A 19,054-nucleotide genomic window follows, 5' to 3' on the forward strand; every position below is an offset into this window, starting at 1 on the left:
GGAGAACTCTAATTATGCTCAGTTTTCCATGTCCCCTTTTTTTCATAGCAGAGAATTCTAGTGTACATCGTATAATATTTTAACTCATGTCTCTTGAACTCTTCATTGTATCTGAATATTGGAGACCTCTCTTCTCCCTCCTCGCCTTTACATACTTTCTTCTTTTGATCATCCTTTCTTTATTTCTGGACTTTGAGAAAGAGTCTCATTCTGTAGCCTAGGCTGGCTAAACAATTGTAGTGATCAGTTTGCTTATATCTCCTGAAGGATATGTTTACAGATGTGAGGAAATAAACCATGAGAGCTATTTTTAATTCTTTTCTATTTACACATTACTTATATTCTTTGTCTTTTTATTGGATAGTTTATGTATTTATATTTCAAATATTATCCACTTTCCTGGTTCCTTCTCTTCCATCGCCCATCCCAATGCTTCTATGGGGATGCTCACCCTCCCACCAGCCCTCTCACACATCAAAACCCTGGCATTCCACTACACTAGGGAAAAGTGCCCTCAGAGGACCAAGGAATCCTTGCTGTCATTGCAAGATAATTCTATCCTCTGCTACATGGGCAGCTAAAATCATGGTTGCCCAAGTTGGTGGTTTATTCTGTGGAAACTCTGGGTTGTCTGGTTGGTTGTTGTTCTTCCTATGTGGTTTCAAACCCTATCAGCTCCTTCAGTCCTTTCTCTAATGCCTTCAGTGGGGTCCCTGCTTAGTCTGATGGTTAGCCACAAGAATATTAGTTTGTATAGGCAAGGCTCTGGCAGAACCTCTTAGGAGACTTTCATATCAGGCTCCTGTCCACAATCTTCTCTTGGCCACAGCAATAGCGACTGGGTTCCATAGATGCATATGGGATGGATCCACAGGCTGGGCAGTATCTGCATGGCCTTTCCCTCATTTCCTGCTCCCTTAATTTCATTGTATTCCCTACCATGAGTATTGGGTCCCCCCTTCTAAGAAGGACTGATGCATCCAAATTTTTGTCTTCCTTCATCTTGAGTTTCATATGGTATATTAACTGTATCTTGGATATTCTGGAACTTGGGTAAATATCCACTTACCAGTGAGTGCATATCATTTATGTTCTTTTGTGAGTAGGTTACCATACTCCAGATAACATTTTCTAGTTCCATTCATTTGCTTATGAATTTCATGAAGTTATTGTTTTTAATATCTGGGCAGTATACCATTGTGCAAATGTAACATGGTTTCTGTATCCATTCCTCTGTTGAGCAACATCTGGGTTCTTTCCAGCTTCTGGTATTATAAATAAAGCTGCTAGGAGCATAGTAGAGCATTTGTCTTTATTTTATATTGGCGCATCTTTTGGGTATTAGCTCTGGAGTGTTATCGTTGGAACCTCATTTTGAACTGTGTCCAATTTTCTAAGTAATTGCCAGATTGATTCCCAATGTCGCTTTAACAGCTTGCAGTCACACCAGGAATGGGTGAGTTTTTCTCTTTCTCCACACCCTTGCTTGCATTTGCTGTCACCTGAGTTATTGATCTCAGTCATTATGATTGGTATAAGGTGGAATTTCAGCATCATTTTGATTACCATTTCCCTGATGACTAAGGATGTTGAACATTTATGTAGGAGCTTCTAAACCACTTGAGATTCCCAAGTTAAGTACTCTTTGTTTAGCTCTCTACCTCATTTTTAAATAGGATTATTTTAAATTATTATTATATTAAATGAATAATTATTATTTTAAATAGGATTATTGAGTCTAATGTCTTGGTTAATGTATATTTTCAGTATTAACCTTGTATTAGATGTCCAGTTGCTGAAGAACATTTCCCAATCTATGGGTTGCCATTTTGTCCAGTTTACAATTCCCTTTGCTTTCTCTCAAGGTCCTATTTATAAATTCTTTATCTTAAAACATGAGCCATTGTTGTTCTTTGGTCGAAGTACTTCCTTTTCTTCAAAAGAGAAGAATCAAGCAAAAATATGAAGCAATAAAATGAAACATCAGCATCGTTTATACTTCAATCTATTAATATTTGTGATCCACTTATTATTCTGTGATATCTTTTAAGGCAATCGGTAAAGTTTTCTATCTCGGACTACTACAGAACCTGTACAGCTAGTATTTTAATATAGATAGCTATGGCTTTTTTCCTCACCATGGTGGCTGCTGATTTTTCTGGTTATCCTATTATTCTTGCATCCCCCAAATACTGGGGTACATTGCAGCAACTGGGTTTTAACATTTAACAATAACCTCTTCTTGCATGTCTTCAGGAAATCTATCCATACAACCCCGCACCCGCCAGTGACAAGCCTCAGTGGCTTTCCATGAAGTCTCCATGCCTTCATAAAATGTTACTACCTAAATACTTACTACCTCATCACTTTTTGAATAAAGTTTCATACTGACCCCCAAAGCATCACTTCCCAGAGGCATTACCTCTTTGATTTTGGACTCTTCTGTATTACAACTGTTTCATTATTAAGAGCAAAATGGCCAGCATTCACTGCCAACATAGCAAGGGTTTCAAATTAGTGGCTTCAGTATTGAAATTTGTGAATTGAAAATTTCTCTAGTACATCCAGGAAACAAAGTTTATCTCATGCGGAAAGGGAATTCTGGAGGATTCAGGCAGACAGAGTTAGAACTACAATGCATTCCTCTTTATCTCTGCATTTATATGTAATGCAGGGAAAAAGAAATTAGAGATATAGTTAGACATAGAGAGATACAGAGAAAGAAGATGAGAGAGAGAGACAGAGAGAAAGGAGAGACAAGATTCTAGACAAGATGAGCCTGAAGAAACAGTAGATTCTGAAGATGTTAGCCACTGGAGTAATTAGATCAGCTGAGAAGATTACAAACAAATCAGCCCAAAATAGGCACTGTGAATCAATACTCCAGGTTACCACTTTTCTCTTCCTGGTTTCCAGGTGCCCCTCTTATATAAAGCAGAAAATTACTCCGAGGAAGCAAGGCTGATTAATAGAGATTATGACAGTCCACAGAGGTGATCAAGAGCTATAGGGTACAAATATAAAGCACAGAGGTCAGTGAACCTTATTGTTTCAAATATGCTGTTGAGGATGTACTGAGAAATGTATTCTGATAACAATATGAGGAATATGAAATTAACATAATGCTCAAATACAAATCCAATAGCAGGAATTGTTTTTTGCTTGATTGCAGGGAAAGTGAATGGCATACTAGTGATTGAATCAGGGCCATGGCTGAGAAATATTCCCCTGGAATTAGGGAATGTCTATTGTTTAGGATATCTAGTACCTAATATGGCCACAATAAATTCAGTATGAAGGAAGGAGAGGCTGAATTAGTTCAACCAAGGAATTAAATCACAGGTGTTTGAATCACTCAGTCTTGATGAAAAGAATTGTTCCTAGCTTTATTGTAACATGCTATGCCAGGTTTAGTTGATATGTCTCAAGGAAACTCGCCTTTTTTTGAAGGTTATTTTGGAGAAGTGTATTTGGATGACAGTAAAGATATGGGAAAGGTCTGGATGAAGAGGAAAGAGGATACACTCTACAGGGTATTTAATGAATGAGAAAATAATTTTAAAACAAATAATAGAAAATCCTGAATGTAGAACAACAAAAATTGAATACTGCTAACATTAAAGATCAAGATTTCAAAATTTTGGTTTAAGCCCATATATTTTATAAGTATATATGCAATGAAAAAGACACCTTAGAGACAGAGTTATGTTTATCCTAGAAAACATAATTATCTTACCAGCTACTGGAAGGAAAAGAGGAGAGGAAAGGACAAATTGGGACAGGATCAGGTGTAGGAGGAGATCAGGATGATTTGCAGAATGTCAGGAAATTGAACAGATGTGTAGAGCAATGGAGGATGGGGATCTGTAGGTAGGCACCAGAAAGTCCCAGATGCCGGAAAAGCAAGAGGTTTCCAGGTCTCAAAGGGGACGAGATTAGCTAAACTGTCCAACAAAGGGAGGAAGAAACTGCAGAGTCTATATCCAGAGGTTAGGCAAGGCCCCAGTTGGGGGATGGGTTCACTCACTCATCTTCAAATTTTAAACCAGATATGCTACTGTCTAGAGGAAATACATGGACAAAGTGTGGAGCAAAGCCTGAAGGAAAGGCCATGCAGTCTCTGACCCTGCTGGTGATCCATTGCATATACAGATATCAAACCCAGACACTATTGCTGATTTCAAGAAGTGCTTGTTGACAGGAACCTGACAGAGATGTCTCCTGAGAGGTTCTGCCAGAGACTGACAAATACAGAGGCATATGCCTCCGCCCAACAATTGAACTGAGCAATGGGACTCCAATTGAGGAGTTAGGGAAAGTACTGAAGGAGGTGAAGAAGCTTGCAACCCCCTAGGAAGAACAAAAATCTCAACCAACCAGAGGCCTCCCCCAGAGCTCCCAGGGACTATACCACCAACCAAAGTTATGCACTGAGGGACTCATGGCTCCAGCCACATATTGAGTAGAGGGTGGCTTATCTGGCCTCAATGGGAGGAGAGACACTTGGTCCTGTGAAGGCTAGATGCCCCAGTGTAGGGGAATGACAGGACAGAGACGTAGAAGTGAGTGAGTCAATGGGAGAACACCCTCATAGAAGCAGGGCACGGGTAATGGTATAGGGTTTTGAAGAGGGGAATGCTATAAATGAGTTAACGTTTGAAATCCAAATAAATAAATATCCAATAAAAATGAATGAGTAAAAATAAGAAATTTACATAGGAATAGTTCAACATCGACAAGGAAAATAAATAGAAATTTTTTTTTGTGCGGGGATACGGATTGAAGACGTTAATAAGCAATAACCCCATGAGGAGCAATTATAGAGTTGTATATTTAAAGAGGAAAAGCTTTATCCTACATGCAAAACAAAAGAACCTTCAAGAGGAATGGGATGCCTTCATGTTGACTTCTCAGCACTTTCTGCATTCAGTAGGAAATAGGACAACTGTCTTCTTTTTTGAAAGACCCACAACACAATGAAAAAAGGTAATTAGTGAGTGGTAATGAAAACTAGTATGTGTGCTGGGACAATCTAAAAGTGTTAATATTTATCATTAAAGGACTTATCTTCAATTACTCTTGCCAGAAATACTGCCCCATCCTTGTTGGCTGTGTTTTGCCACTTTCACATCTTCAAGACTTCACCTAATAAATTCCTTTTAGTACTATAAAAGGTAGTGTAACTGATATGAAGAATATTTGCAAGAGTACACCATACAAAATGAAATATAAATATTGCACACATAATAATGGTCAATTAATTAATTAAACTTTTAAATTTTTACTATGTATGTACTCATGGCAAAATATTTCTCTTCTTCCATTATTTCTCTCAGACAGCCTCAGAGAATTTTCATTGATCTTTAACAAATGTGATGACTTGTGTATAATGTGATGTGGCAGAAAACAGGGTACTGTGTCATTCGTTCTACGTATCTGAAGAAGAGTGTACATTAGATGTCCCTAGTAGAAATTAAAGCATAGGTTTCAACTTTGAGATCATCCTTTAAATCCTTTAAAAAAAACCAGTTATATTGTATCCTTGGGTACTTCTGTGTTCTGACAGTCCCAAAGTTGAATCCAGCTCAAGGGGAGGCCCAAGACCATACAAAATTACGGAGGCATTGGGGTATTCACAAAAATGGACCAATCATGACTGTCCTTCATTAGACCCAACATGCAGCTGAAAGAGTCAGATACTGATATGTGCACCCAACCAATGAACCATGACCTCTCTGATTGAATTAAGGAAAAGCTGGAGGAAGCTGAGGAGAGCAACCCTGTAGGAGGACCAGTGGTCTTAGATAACCTGGACCCTTGTGATTTCTCAAACACTGGATCACTACCCAGGCTGCATATACCAGCTGAGATGAGGCCTCCAACACATATAGAGCAGGGGACTCCTGTGTCTGGGTTCAGTCAGAGAAGGTGCACCTAATCATCCTGAGACTAGAGGCCCCAGGAAGTTTAGAGTTCTTGTGAGTTGGGTAGGGTTGGGACATCCTCTTGAAAAGTGGAGGCAGGGTAGGGAGGAAATATGGGATGTGGAACTCTCAGGGGCGTGAGTGGACAAGGAAGAGAATATAACCTGGAATGTAAAAAACAAAAGAAAACAAAACAAAAACAACCAGAAAAAAACAACAACAACAACAAAAAAAAAACCAGACCTTTATAGAGTTTTCCATCTTCTTTTGTTGAAAGCTAGATGGCTCTGTGAGAACAGATGTAAAAACTCTTTCAGTCATACCTTGGCTTGAGATTTTTAATGGCAAATGTAATATTTGTCTAAGATCTATGAGTACCATAGGGACTTTCTTCCATGAGAATACATTTTTAATGACAATTACATTTGTAGTAGGCTGAATTAACTATTATCATATGTTTATTTTCTTTTCCCTATTAAATGTCTGCGTCATATTTTCATATCCCTACCCATGAACTAAATGTTTCTTAAATTTATTAACATATTTGTATTCATATCTGGATGGCTTTTTTAAACTGATGAAACCACAAAATTGTGTGTGTGTGTGTGTGTGTGTGTGTGTGTGTATGTGTTGAAATAGATTAATATACTCATGTAAAGTATGTTTCAATGGTTTAGTGTACTCTATTTGCTATGGTTTTTCTCTGAATGCTAATCTTTAAATTGTCTTCTGTACCCCAATTTCGATGCCTTTTACATACTTATCATTTTGTTATACAAAGACAAATATTTCCTCTAATTACCCATAATTAATCATTCAAATGCTGTTTTCATTTAAGGAAAAGTTCACCATCCTTAGTAATCACAAATATGCACATTGTAATCATGTTGAAATTTTATTTTTCATTATTCGGGATCGTGAAGACCACACATGCTAACTAGGATGATGAGTAATAAGAAATCTCACCCACTGCTGGTGAAAAAAACACACTTTTACTGCCACATTGGAAATCAGTTTGGTTTCCTGGGAATGATTTACCTCAAGTTCCATGTGTACCATTGTTGATTATAAATTGATGGGATTCCATATCATATTATAGACATACTTACTAGTTCCTATTCTTTGCGGCTATAGTCATATTAGTTATAAATAGGAAATAGCCTACCTTTCCATAGTGGAGAAATTAATAAAAATATGGTATATTACAAAATGAAATATTACTAGGCTATTAAAAATGAAGTAATGGATCTCATAGTTAAATGGATGGAACAACAACAACAGCAAACCTCATTGTGAGTTATCCAGAACCTTAAAGACAAAACAGTCTGTATAGTTTATATTTGGATGTTTTATGACTTGACAACAGCATACAAGAATTAGGATGGAGGGAAGGATTTTGTGACAATTGAGAAATAATATGAATAATTATTGTGATAATTTGGAATGACATTGGAATGCAGCAATTAAATGGAGATTGGGGAATGAAGATGATAGTGTGAAATACTAAGGGACAGCTAAAACTTTGAGTCAGATCAGTTCTTAATATATAACATAAATAAAAAGTCTAAAGGAAATAAAAAAAATGGGAGAGAATGACCGAATTAGACATCTCTTCCCACCAAATGAATTCTCCAACCCCATGTATTGGCTCTATCTACTATATTGTTTTGGACAATGTCTCCTCATTGTAATACTCCAATCACTTCAAACTATTGCCTAAGCTACTGATTGCTCCATACAACTCATGATAGCTGTACTGTTGAAGACAACACCTACATTCTTTGAACATAGAGAAGACAAACAGGTGCCTAACTAAAACCTTTACCTCTTGAATAGTGTTGCTGGTACTGAAATGTGTTTGGCATGGTTACGGAGGGAAAACTTAAACACCAACCCACCTCTATACTACTTGACCTACCACAGTCAGCTGCCTACAGGATACACTGCTGCAATAGTGGCACCATCAATGGAGTAAACAATACTATCTGACTGGATTTGAGACATACACAATGAGACAGAACACATTTCTACCTTTGTGCTCATGACAAAACACTGGAGTTTAAGGATTAAAGCAGGTATTATTGTCTGCTATAGAAATGTAGGTACAAAATGATTCCTAATAACATTCTTTTATGCCCATATATCAATATACTACTCTCCTATTAACACAAAAGCTAGCATATACAATAGATGGAGCCAGTTATAGAGAACAATACCTCCACAATATGCAGAGCAAATGACCTTGGATCATACTATCATAAATGAGTCATTGCCATCTAATCTTTTCCTTCATAGATCAGGAATGTTTTCTAGAAGGCATGGAAGAAATATTGTAAAGCACAGTGGTGCTGGAAGGAATGCAAGCAAGTTAATAATGTCCAGATACAACAGGACTGATACACATATTGACTCATATAAATCAGGAAGCCATGCCTATGTTCTGCACAGGTTTGCAGGTCAAAATTATTTTGATAGCTGAGTAATATTCCATTTTGTAGATGTACCACATTTTCTGTACCCATTCCTCTGTTGAAAGACATCTGGGTTCTTTAAAGCTTCTGACTATTATGAATAAGGCTGCTATGAACATAGTGGAGCACGAACTGAATAATATCATCCTGTGTGAGGTAACACAATCACAGAAAAACACACATGGTATGCACTCATTGATAAGTGGCTATTAGCCCAAATACATGAATTACCCTAGATGCACAGAACACATGAAACTCAAGACGGATGATCAAAATGTGAATGCTTCACTCCTTCTTTAAAAGGGGAAAAAGAATATCCTCGGCAGGGAATAGGGAGGCAAAGATTAAAACAAAGGCAGGAGGAACACCCATTCAGAGCCTGCCCCACATCTGGCCCATACATATACAGCCACCCAATTAGACAAGATGGATGAAGCAAAGAAGTGCAGGCTGACAGGAACCGGATGTAGATCTCTCCTGAGAGACACAGCAAATACAAAGGTGAATGCCAGCAGCAAACCACTGAACTGAGAACGGGACCCCCGTTGAAGGAATCAGAGAAAGGACTGGAAGAGCTTGAAGGGGATTGAGACCCCATATGAACAACAATGCCAACCAACCAGAGATTCCAGGGACTAAGCCACTACCCAAAGACTATACATGGACTGACCCTGGACTCTGACCTCATAGGTAGCAATGAATATCTTAGTAAGAGCACCAGTGGAAGGGGAAGCCCTTGGTCCTGCTAAGACTGAACCCCCAAGGAGTGTGATCGTTGGGGGGAAACCAGGAAAGGGGAATAACAATCGAAATTTAAATAAGAAATACTCAAGTTAATAAAGAAAAAAAGGGAAAAAAGATTAAAAAATTATTTGGCATTCAACCACTAATAGCTGGAACTGAATATGATCTACCTCACTAAGAAGCTCTCTCCAGTTGACAAATTTTCTGATATCAAAAACTGCTTTGTTCCAGTACAGTTTCATGGGAGTAGAATCCACACTGAGACAGGTGCTTCATTCTACCTTACATAAATAAATGGTAATTTTGATTCATAATATATTATATTTTTAACCATGCTGGTAATTTCTCATACATTATTACTCCCAAATTAATATTTTCTTGGGTTTTTCTCTGTGAGCATGTATCTCTGTTTCTATGTGCTTCTTGTGTTTTATCCTTTCTGATTCGTTTGGTTTTTTGTTCTGTATCAGTCGGGATATTTTTTCTTTTTATATTTTCTAAGGGGTGGAATGAGAACATGACAAATTAGATTGTTGTGAAAATAGAAAAAAATCAGGGAGGGCAAAATAAGGAAGGATTAGAATATGTTGTCTGAAAAAAGCAATTTTCAAAAATTAGTATTTCAAACACTGATACAGATTACATATTCATTCATCTTCATGTATTAACATTTAATTAAGTTAGTCTTCAGAGGATACATTTCTCTTCGTCCAAGGAAAACTTGTCCCAGTCAAACCTCTACTTCTGCTCTGATGCTTTTCTAGATGGAACTCAGTTTTAAATGGAGTTCATTTTACATACTCTGTCCAGTCACTGGTGAGTTATACTCTTTTTTCACTGAAACAGTGAAGTTTCAACCCTGGGACTGCCACATACTGGGCATTCATCCTAGATTGAACAACATGACTATGTTTCAATGGTTTTAAAACAATAAATACCATTTGAGTTGATTTGTATTGTCCTTTTGTTCAAGCATGTAATATTAAGTTACTGCGAAATATTTTACTCTACTTATGTCTCAGATAAAGTTGTTATCTGTTCATTTATTTCATCATTCAACCTCACTTTGTTTGGTGATTTTTGATACATACTCCCAAACTGCAGCCTAGGATTCCTTCTAAGTAGTGAAATCCAAAGTGTCCTCAGACAGGTACCTCAAGTTCATCTCTCTCAGTGTGGAATTACAGGTTATAGCATGGTACCTTCTATCTACTTTTTTTTTATTCAAAAATTTCATTCCCCAAAAGAAATGAAATAATGAAATTCACAGGTAAATGAATGGAACTAGGACATATCATACAGAATGAATTAGCTCAGACAAACAAAACAAATATGTAATCTGTTTATGTGTGGACATTAGCTGTTAAGTCAATGATTACCAATGTGCAATCTACAGAATCATAGAAATTGTGTTTAGAGTGAGGGACTAGGAATAATAGATAGGTCCCATTAGGAGGGATAGAATAAATCGATATGCATCGTATGGTGGCTTGAAAATGGAGGGAACAAGTATGATAATTATTGAAGACGTGAGTAGAGCAATGAAAATGGAGATAAGTAACATTAAGAGACATGGTTACTGTGTTAACAAACAGTTAGCCTTTATGAATACATGCATATGAATGCAATTTAAATGATTTCTTTGAACACTATGCTCTGAAATTAGAGATATTAGTTGATAACAATAGGTTAAGTAGCAAGGCCATGGCTTGTGCATGTACTTATTAGCAAGATGATCAGTCTGAACATGCACATAAATCTATTCCTGAAGGCATGAATAATAAAAAGTCACATGCACAAAAGTGCTACTGTATATGGGACAGGAAAATGAAGAAGGATAAGGAAGGAATGTGGAGTGTCACTTTGAGATATTGAACTTCAATAATTGACTGAATAATGTTGATAGATTCCAATTCAACATAGATCTGTTTATCTATCTATCTACCTACTTACCTACATATCTGCCTATTTATCGATATTTTATTATTATGGATATAATAAAAATATGGCATCAGCAAAACTTCATCCATGTATTTCTGCATTGTGTGTGTGTGTGTGTGTGTGTGTGTGTGTGTAGGTGTGTGTGTGAATTCCTTAGTGTGGTTTAATCATATTCAGCTTTTCCTTCCATTTCTTCCAGATGAAATCCTTCCCTGCCCATCTATTTTTGTATCTTTTTCAGAAACAATTTAAACTGGAGTATATATAGCTGTGAATCCACCAACTTGTTACATTAACAGGCCTGGAAAAATTAGCTACTGATGCAATAGTGGTATGAGTGACATGAAAATAACCAGCCTACATTCTTGTTGGATTCAAGGCTTGTTCCCCAAATTGAAATGTATAAATTGTCCTGTTATTTGAATCAAAAACCTGTAGCCAAACATAATATAGGCCTGAAGGGAAAGCAAATGTTATTACTCTGATAAAAGAACATAGTATTAATCTAAGTCCTAATGACTTCTCCTTAGACCCATAGCTTTCTGTATTTTTCAACCCTCTTGAGAGAAGATTCTTCTGCTAGAACATCATGCCTAACATAAAGATCAATAGCTGTTCAAGATGCATGGAGTAAGAGAATGCTCAATTCCAGTCACTAAGTAAAATGTCTATATCATGTTTCTCTCCCAGGGTTCAGGATTCATTGTGGAAGAAAGGCTTGTAGAGTTATAAGTATTATAGACAGTATAGAACTAAAGTCAGCTTTCTTAAATGTTTGACTACTGCTGACAACTACACACTGACTTCAGTGTAAGATACACAGAGATTTATTCTCTCTCTCTCTCTCTCTCTCTCTCTCTGTGTGTGTGTGTGTGTGTGTGTGTGTGTGTGTGTGAGTGTGTGTGTGTGCACCATGACCACATGTAAAGGTCACAGAAAAATTTGGAGAGTCAGTTCACTACATGTGCATGTGTACGTATTCTAGAGAGCAAACTCAAATTGTCAGGCTTAAAAAGCAATCACCTTTGTCTGAATTGCCAGGGTGGCAGGATGCCTAGGCAGGCCTCACCTGCTCAGAAGGGGAGAGGAAGAATAGGGGAAAGTTTGTGGGAGGGGTGGTGATTTGGGAGGGGGACAACGAGCATAATGTAATGAGAATAATTAAAATATAAATTAAGTTTTAAAAAGTTAAAAATGATTTTCATATATATATATATATATATATATATGTTCTTGTAATAAATATACATGTCAAGAAACTGATAATATCATGGGTCTGTATTTCATTATAGGGGAGCTTTTAAAAAACAATGGTATAAATATGAAGGAAAACTAGTGACAGACTAAGTGTCTTCAATAAGGCTTTTAATTCTGTGAACAGAAACCATGAGCAATGCAACTCTTATAAAGATCACATCGAATTGTGAACGACTTATAGGTTCAGAGGTTCAGTCTATTATCTTCAAGGTAGAAGCATAGCAGTTTTAAGGCAGACATGGGGCTGTAAGAGTTGAGAGTTACACTTATATTATGAAGGCAGCAAGCAGAAGATTGCATCTCAAGTAGCTAGGATGTGGTTATTAAAGACCACACACACAGGGACATACCTACTCCAACAAAACTACATCTCCAAATAGTCCAACTAGCTGGGCCAACCATATACAAACCACTGAATTACATGGTGATGCTAGTAGAAGCTGAGATGTGAGGAGTGAATGTGAGGAAGGATAAATATCCCTAAAATCGTTTTGAGAAAGGCATATGGAATCAGGCTTCTGCAAGAGGGGCTTCTCTACACACACACAATATATATATATATATATATATATATATATATATATATATATATATATATAAACTTTTTTCAAATAAGGTTAACTAGCAATAAGACAATGGTTTCTCCACAGGTCATTACAGCCAGACAAGTACATTGTCCAGTGCCAGATTGGGTTGTCTACTTTGAATTTACTTCCAGAGAATTCGCATACAGTCCATCCCATTACAAACCTTCTTGGTTACCATACAGAATTTGAGAGTAAGACCCTATTGCTGAGGTCAACACATGGTTAAATCAAAGAACAGAGTGAATGTATCGAGCATTGACCAATAAGCTTGATTCTACTGTGTACCTTAGTGAATAGCTTTCATAGTACCAGACTAAATGAAGCTGGCTACTGCAGAAGAAGTATAATCACCACTTTGTCAAGCTTGGAAATACTTCCTGCCAATGAATACTTCTGATACAGTGATGACCTGCCTATCATGAGAATTACCATCATTTTGAGTTGGATTTGAGTCCCAAAAGGAAACCTATAATTGGCACAGTTTTCTGTAGTAGGATCCTGCAAATAAACAGGGCCTTCATACTACTTGCACATCTACCACTATTACCATGCTAAGTCTTACTGATTTAAATCAGTCCATAAGTCATAATCATACCAATAAATTAGTGTAGCCATGAAAATATTCAAAGAATAGAAAATCTGGCATACCCTTGTATAAAATGTATAGGCATATTTTATTGTTTAAATGGGAAGGCAGGGATTCTTGTTTATATTATATAATTTAATATATGCAATTTTCAGTTTTAGCACATATTGTATTTTCTGTGTAAAACTATGTGGCATGGAAATAATCATATACAAAATAGTTGATAGATTTCATAAAACTTTTGGATGGTTCTGTCCATGGATTCATGGTTATTAAATAATTAAAATAGTGCATATCGAAGAAAGTACCATAATGATATACATTAATGCTTTTGTGACCTTTCATGAAGGAAGGATACCAGTAAAGGCAATGTGAGTAACGTATCATGATTTCAAATTGCTTCCACCAATTTACTATGTAAATTTTATGATATTTCCTTTAACCATATGTGGGTCTTACTTGAAAAAAGAGAGCTCAAATTGTTGAAATGCATATAATATAGAAAACAATTAATATTGAAATTAATCATTTTTTGGGCTCCGGATTCTTTTAAAAACTCTAAAATAGGAAAATTATGAACTTAGGTGTTATATAAATTTCAGTTTAATCTATGAGTTACTTTCTTGCGAGAGAGCAGTCTTAGGATTAAGTACTGAAAATTTGAACATTATAAACAATGCTTTAGTCATCGACTTGTGATATATGGGTGATTTTGGAAGCAGGTTTATAGTATGGAGAATCATTTCTCTGAGGAAAATAAAACTGTGAGAGAACTAAGGTTAAAAAAGTAAGAGGACTACTTCTAAAAGCAGCCCTGTAGCTAAATAAAAATTAAATTTCAGACAATATCTATGAGCTTGTGAGAGAATATTTGTAATACTTATTTCATCCTCATGTGTTTTCTAAAAATGTAAAATCTATTATTTTATAGTTGGCTATTGAGACCACTGGAAACTTTGGCTTTGAATGCTCTATAGGTCTTGCCAAAAATATATACAAGAATTCTTGGTGAAAATTTGTGACTGAAAAGGATGATTCATTAAAACCCCAGGGATGGACAGAAGTTGGAAGACTTCTGATCACAAACGTATTATTTATTATTAGTGGACAATAATTATTTCCTTAACTACCCTCTCTGATTTTGCAACCAAAATATTTTAGGAGTGTTCTGAAACAAGAATTTCTTAGTTCAGTTCATATATGAAGTCAAAGAAAGACGTTCCACACTGGGACGTGGTGATTTGCCAGGCAATGGGAAAACTATATTTTACCTATGTTTTACATATATATGATATCTAGTTCCATTTCTTTGGGGAGAAATTGTTGCTTTGCTATCAAAAAATAACATTTAAGTAGTAAGTATGACTATGGAAACATTATAAAAATCCAAGGACAGAAAATGACTAAAGATTTAGTAAAATTTAACAAAAAAAAAATATTACAAGGCCTGAAGGTAACATACAAAAAGTGAAAATCATTACTACTAGGCTGCAAAAATTCAGAATTGTGGTATAAGATATATGATATATATATATATATATATATATATATATATATATATATATATATGATTTCAAGAAGAACTTGCTCACAGGAGCCTGGTATGGCTGTTCCCTGAGCGATTCTATCAGGACCTAACCAAAATAGATGCAGATAGGGTCAATCATCAGACTTAGGCTTAGAGACACCAATAGAATACAATATATATATATATATACATATACATACATATATGTATATATACATTTGTTTGTAAGAGAGGAAGTAAATACTTAAGGAACAGGATTAATTTTATTCTAGAATAAAACATAACCTATTAAAGATTAATAGAATATTGCAGACAAAAAATCTTTAATATGGTAAGACAAGTTGAACTGATCATTTTTAATAGTTTAATAGTGTGTTAGAGGTTGAAGCCTTTTTAGTGTAATCATCCTAGAAGGAGGCTTCAGTGGTTGCTTTAACAAGGAACTTATTTGTCCAATATGCGGATGTGAAAAAAAAAACTTTTAATAATAAACTATCGTCATGGGTAGTTTTGAGGCATACATGCATTCAAAGGCAAACAGGATCCACCATTTGTGCTGAATGTTCTTATATCATACAGTACATTTCCACATAGTACAGACCCAGTGTTCTGGCCTTACTGAAAACAAGTATATTTCTTGGCAGTGATCTGAGAGAACTAATGGATATAACTGTGGGAAGAATCTGGATCTAGGGCTGTCAATAGCATTGCTACCTCCTTATTCTGAAGAAAATGACATGGTCATTCTTACATTGAAAGAATTTTTCAAGTAACTTGTCATTAATTTTTTAATTCATCATTCTATTCATTTACACTTCAAATGATATCCCTTTTATCTGTTATCCCTCCACAATGCCCCATCACATTCCTTCTCTCCCCATTCCCTTTGCCTCTATGAACGTGCCTCTCTACCCATTCATCTACTCCTTCCTCTTCACTCTAGCATCATCCTAGGTGGGGTCTTAGGAATCCAGAGGACCAAGGGCCTTTCCTCCTGTTGATATTAGATAAGGCCATCCTCTGCTACACATGAATCAACAGCCACGTGGATCTCCAGGTATACTCTTTGGTTGGTGGTTTACTCTGGTAGCTCTGGCTGGTCTGTTTAAATCATATTGTTCTTTCAATGGGGTTGCAATCGCCTTCAGCTCCTTCAGTCCTTCCCCTAGCTATCCCACTGGGGTCTCCAAGGCTCAGTCTGATGATTGGCTGTATCTGCATCTATTTGGTTAGGTGCTGATAGAACTACTCAGGGAACAGCCATACCAGGCTCCTGGCAGCAAGTGCTTCTTGAAATCAGCAGAAGGGTTGGGGTTTGGTGTATGCAGAAGGAACAGATTCCTTGATAGGGCAGTCTCTGAATGGCCTTGCCTTCAGGTTCTATTCCAGTTGTGGGGCCCGTCTTTCCTTTTGTCAGGAACATTTCTGGATTAAAATTTTTGAGATGGGTGGGTGGTCCCATCCCTCACCCAATGGTGGTGCCTATCTACTGCAGGTGGTCTCTACAGATTCTATCTCCCCTGTTTGGTGGTACTTTTGCTAAAGACATGCCTGTTTGGTACTAGGAGTCTCTTGTTTCCCTGGCGACTGGGAATTTTTAGGAGATACCACCAGTTCTGCAGTCCCCACTGCTAATTATTTCTATTCAGTTTCCTGACTTTCTGTATTTCTCTTCTATCACTTCCAATACCTGGTCTTGTCATGTCTTTTCCCCTCTCCCTCCTCTCTTCCTTCCAGGTCCCTCCCTTCCTCTATCTCCTGTGATTATTTTGTTCTCCCTTCTATGTAGGATTTATGCATCCACATTTTGGTCTTCTGTCTTCTTAACCCAGATATCACTCAACACTGTGTCCACAAACAATTGAATGAATAATGAAAATATGGTACATTAACTCAATGAAATGTAACTCATTCTTGAAATAATAAAATCATGGAACTCTTACTTAAGTGAATAGAACTAGGAAAACGTCATCCTGAGTGAGAAAAATTATCCTGAGTGAGGTACTCAGAACCCCAAAGAAAAATTTAGGGTGTTATCACTTAAAACTGCTTCTTAGGTTTTGTTATTTTGTCTTTTTTTTCAGAGTTGAGGACAGAACCCAGGGCCTTGCCTAGCAAGTGCTCTACCAGTGAGCTAAATCCCCAACCCCTAGGTTTTAATCCTTACAAATGCATCTAAGAATCCTTAAATCCTCAGTGGTAAGATATAGAGTGAGGAACTAGAAATTATAGAAGGTTTTCCTGAATAACTAAAAACATAATTAAATCTGGAGACATGTGGTGTAATGTGGTAGTTGATTGGGAATATTAAATGCAGAAGTGGAGGAAAGAGGGGTAAGGGACACCAGAATCTGTGGACTATCTGAAGAATGATATAGAAAAGTACTACAGTAGAGGCTCCTTAATATATAATATGTTAATGGTATATTCTTAAAACACATCATATAATAATGGGGAGAGTACAAACTAACTGCCATCTCTCATTAGCAAGGCCATTCCAGTGTCATGCATGGGTTACATCTATTTGAGTCTTGATGACTAAGATCACACAGAAACTCCCAAACAAGTTACTTTCCTACCCACATCACTGGTTGGTTTACAAAAACCTATGGCAAAACCATATTGATGAAACAACACTTACCTATCTCATTGAACATGAAGAACTTAAGTTGGGGACTAACTGGAGTATTCACCCCTTCTAGATGGTGTTCATGGATTGGAAAATTTATTCATAATTCCTGAGGAGAAAAGGAAAGGTGAACATAGCTGAAATCTTTCAATTTACAATGGTGGACTGGCTACAGTGTACACGAGTGCAATAGTTGTACAAATGTGATGAGAGTAACAATTACGTGAAAGGATTTATTGCCCAGTCCCTGAGACACGTTCCTGACATACCTCATATGTCCAAGAAAAGAGAAATAAGTAGATTGTGGACCAAGGGGCATATCAAACACCATTTTTTCTGCAAAAGCAATGTACCAATTTAAAGAATACTAAAGATATTCTGTTATTCCCATTAATAAGTATATTACTCAGCCATGATCACAGAAGCTACAATCTGTTGTTGGTGGAAACAAAGGCAGAGACACATACCTGAACATTGTGTAGATATTAAGAGAAATTTGGTAACTCAGTTGTAAATGCAAATTCTCTATTAATACTCTCCCTTCACCTCTCATGAATCTTTGTCTTGGGAGAAAACTGAGAGCACCTGGGAATGGGAAGAATGTAACAAAGAACCAATGTCTTCCAGATGTAACAGACATGACTAACTCACATATGATCTCACATAGAACATGACAGCATGATATGGTTTCCATAGAGTAAAGTGAATTGACTCCCACTACTGAGGGAAATAAATAAACATGATCTGCCATCTCTAACCACGAAGCTATTTCCAATATGGAAAGGTTCCTAAAGGAGAAATTATTTTAATATGGTGGATTCTAATTGATTATAGAAATTGCACTTATGGAAGGTTTTATTCAAAGCAGTAGACAGGCAAATCATATGAACTCAAATGTATTTTGACAATAATTTTATGAATCCTAATGCTGTATCTCTCAACATAAAAAAGCAGACATAATTGAACAAAAGAGAAAATTGGAAAGAGCCTCAGTTCGCTCCAGGAGATTTCATGATAAGGTCATGAGGTATACACACAATAAACATTCTTTGCTAGACACAGAGGATTCATCCTTGTGCTATCCAGGAATGTTTCCCTGGTGGTTATCTTTCATAATGCTCTAAAACACTACAGGCTCCATTAAGAAAAAAAATAATGGCTTTCTTATCCATTAATAATCCTTATATGCTACAATAATGAATGGCCAGGTAAAATGCATTAACATCGCAAATGTACAAAGTATTTTGTGCTTAACCAACCACATTATTAATTAGAAGTGAGGCCAGTTCTACAGAACAGAATTTATGAATGATAGTACAATCATGATCAATAAACTCAGCTAGGGATTTTAAAGACCCTAGCAGAGAACACACTGACATTGTTTTTC

General features: G+C 36.5%; 1 long non-coding RNA gene across 5 annotated transcripts in view; it reads right to left on the reverse strand.

Annotated features, from left to right (window-relative positions):
* The window catches only part of LOC134483413 (uncharacterized), a 723,689-nt gene that overhangs the window by 655,418 nt on the left and 49,217 nt on the right, over positions 1–19,054 (reverse strand). For all 5 annotated transcript variants that reach the window (XR_010060293.1, XR_010060297.1, XR_010060294.1 and 2 more), the window contains exons 7-8: positions 18,135–18,252; positions 17,680–17,776 (exon numbers count right to left, since the gene is read on the reverse strand). This is a non-coding gene — a long non-coding RNA (uncharacterized LOC134483413). The remainder of the gene's footprint in view (positions 1–17,679; positions 17,777–18,134; positions 18,253–19,054) is intronic.

This window comes from Rattus norvegicus, chromosome 1 (assembly GCF_036323735.1).
Source record: "Rattus norvegicus strain BN/NHsdMcwi chromosome 1, GRCr8, whole genome shotgun sequence".
Lineage (NCBI taxonomy): Eukaryota > Metazoa > Chordata > Mammalia > Rodentia > Muridae > Rattus > Rattus norvegicus.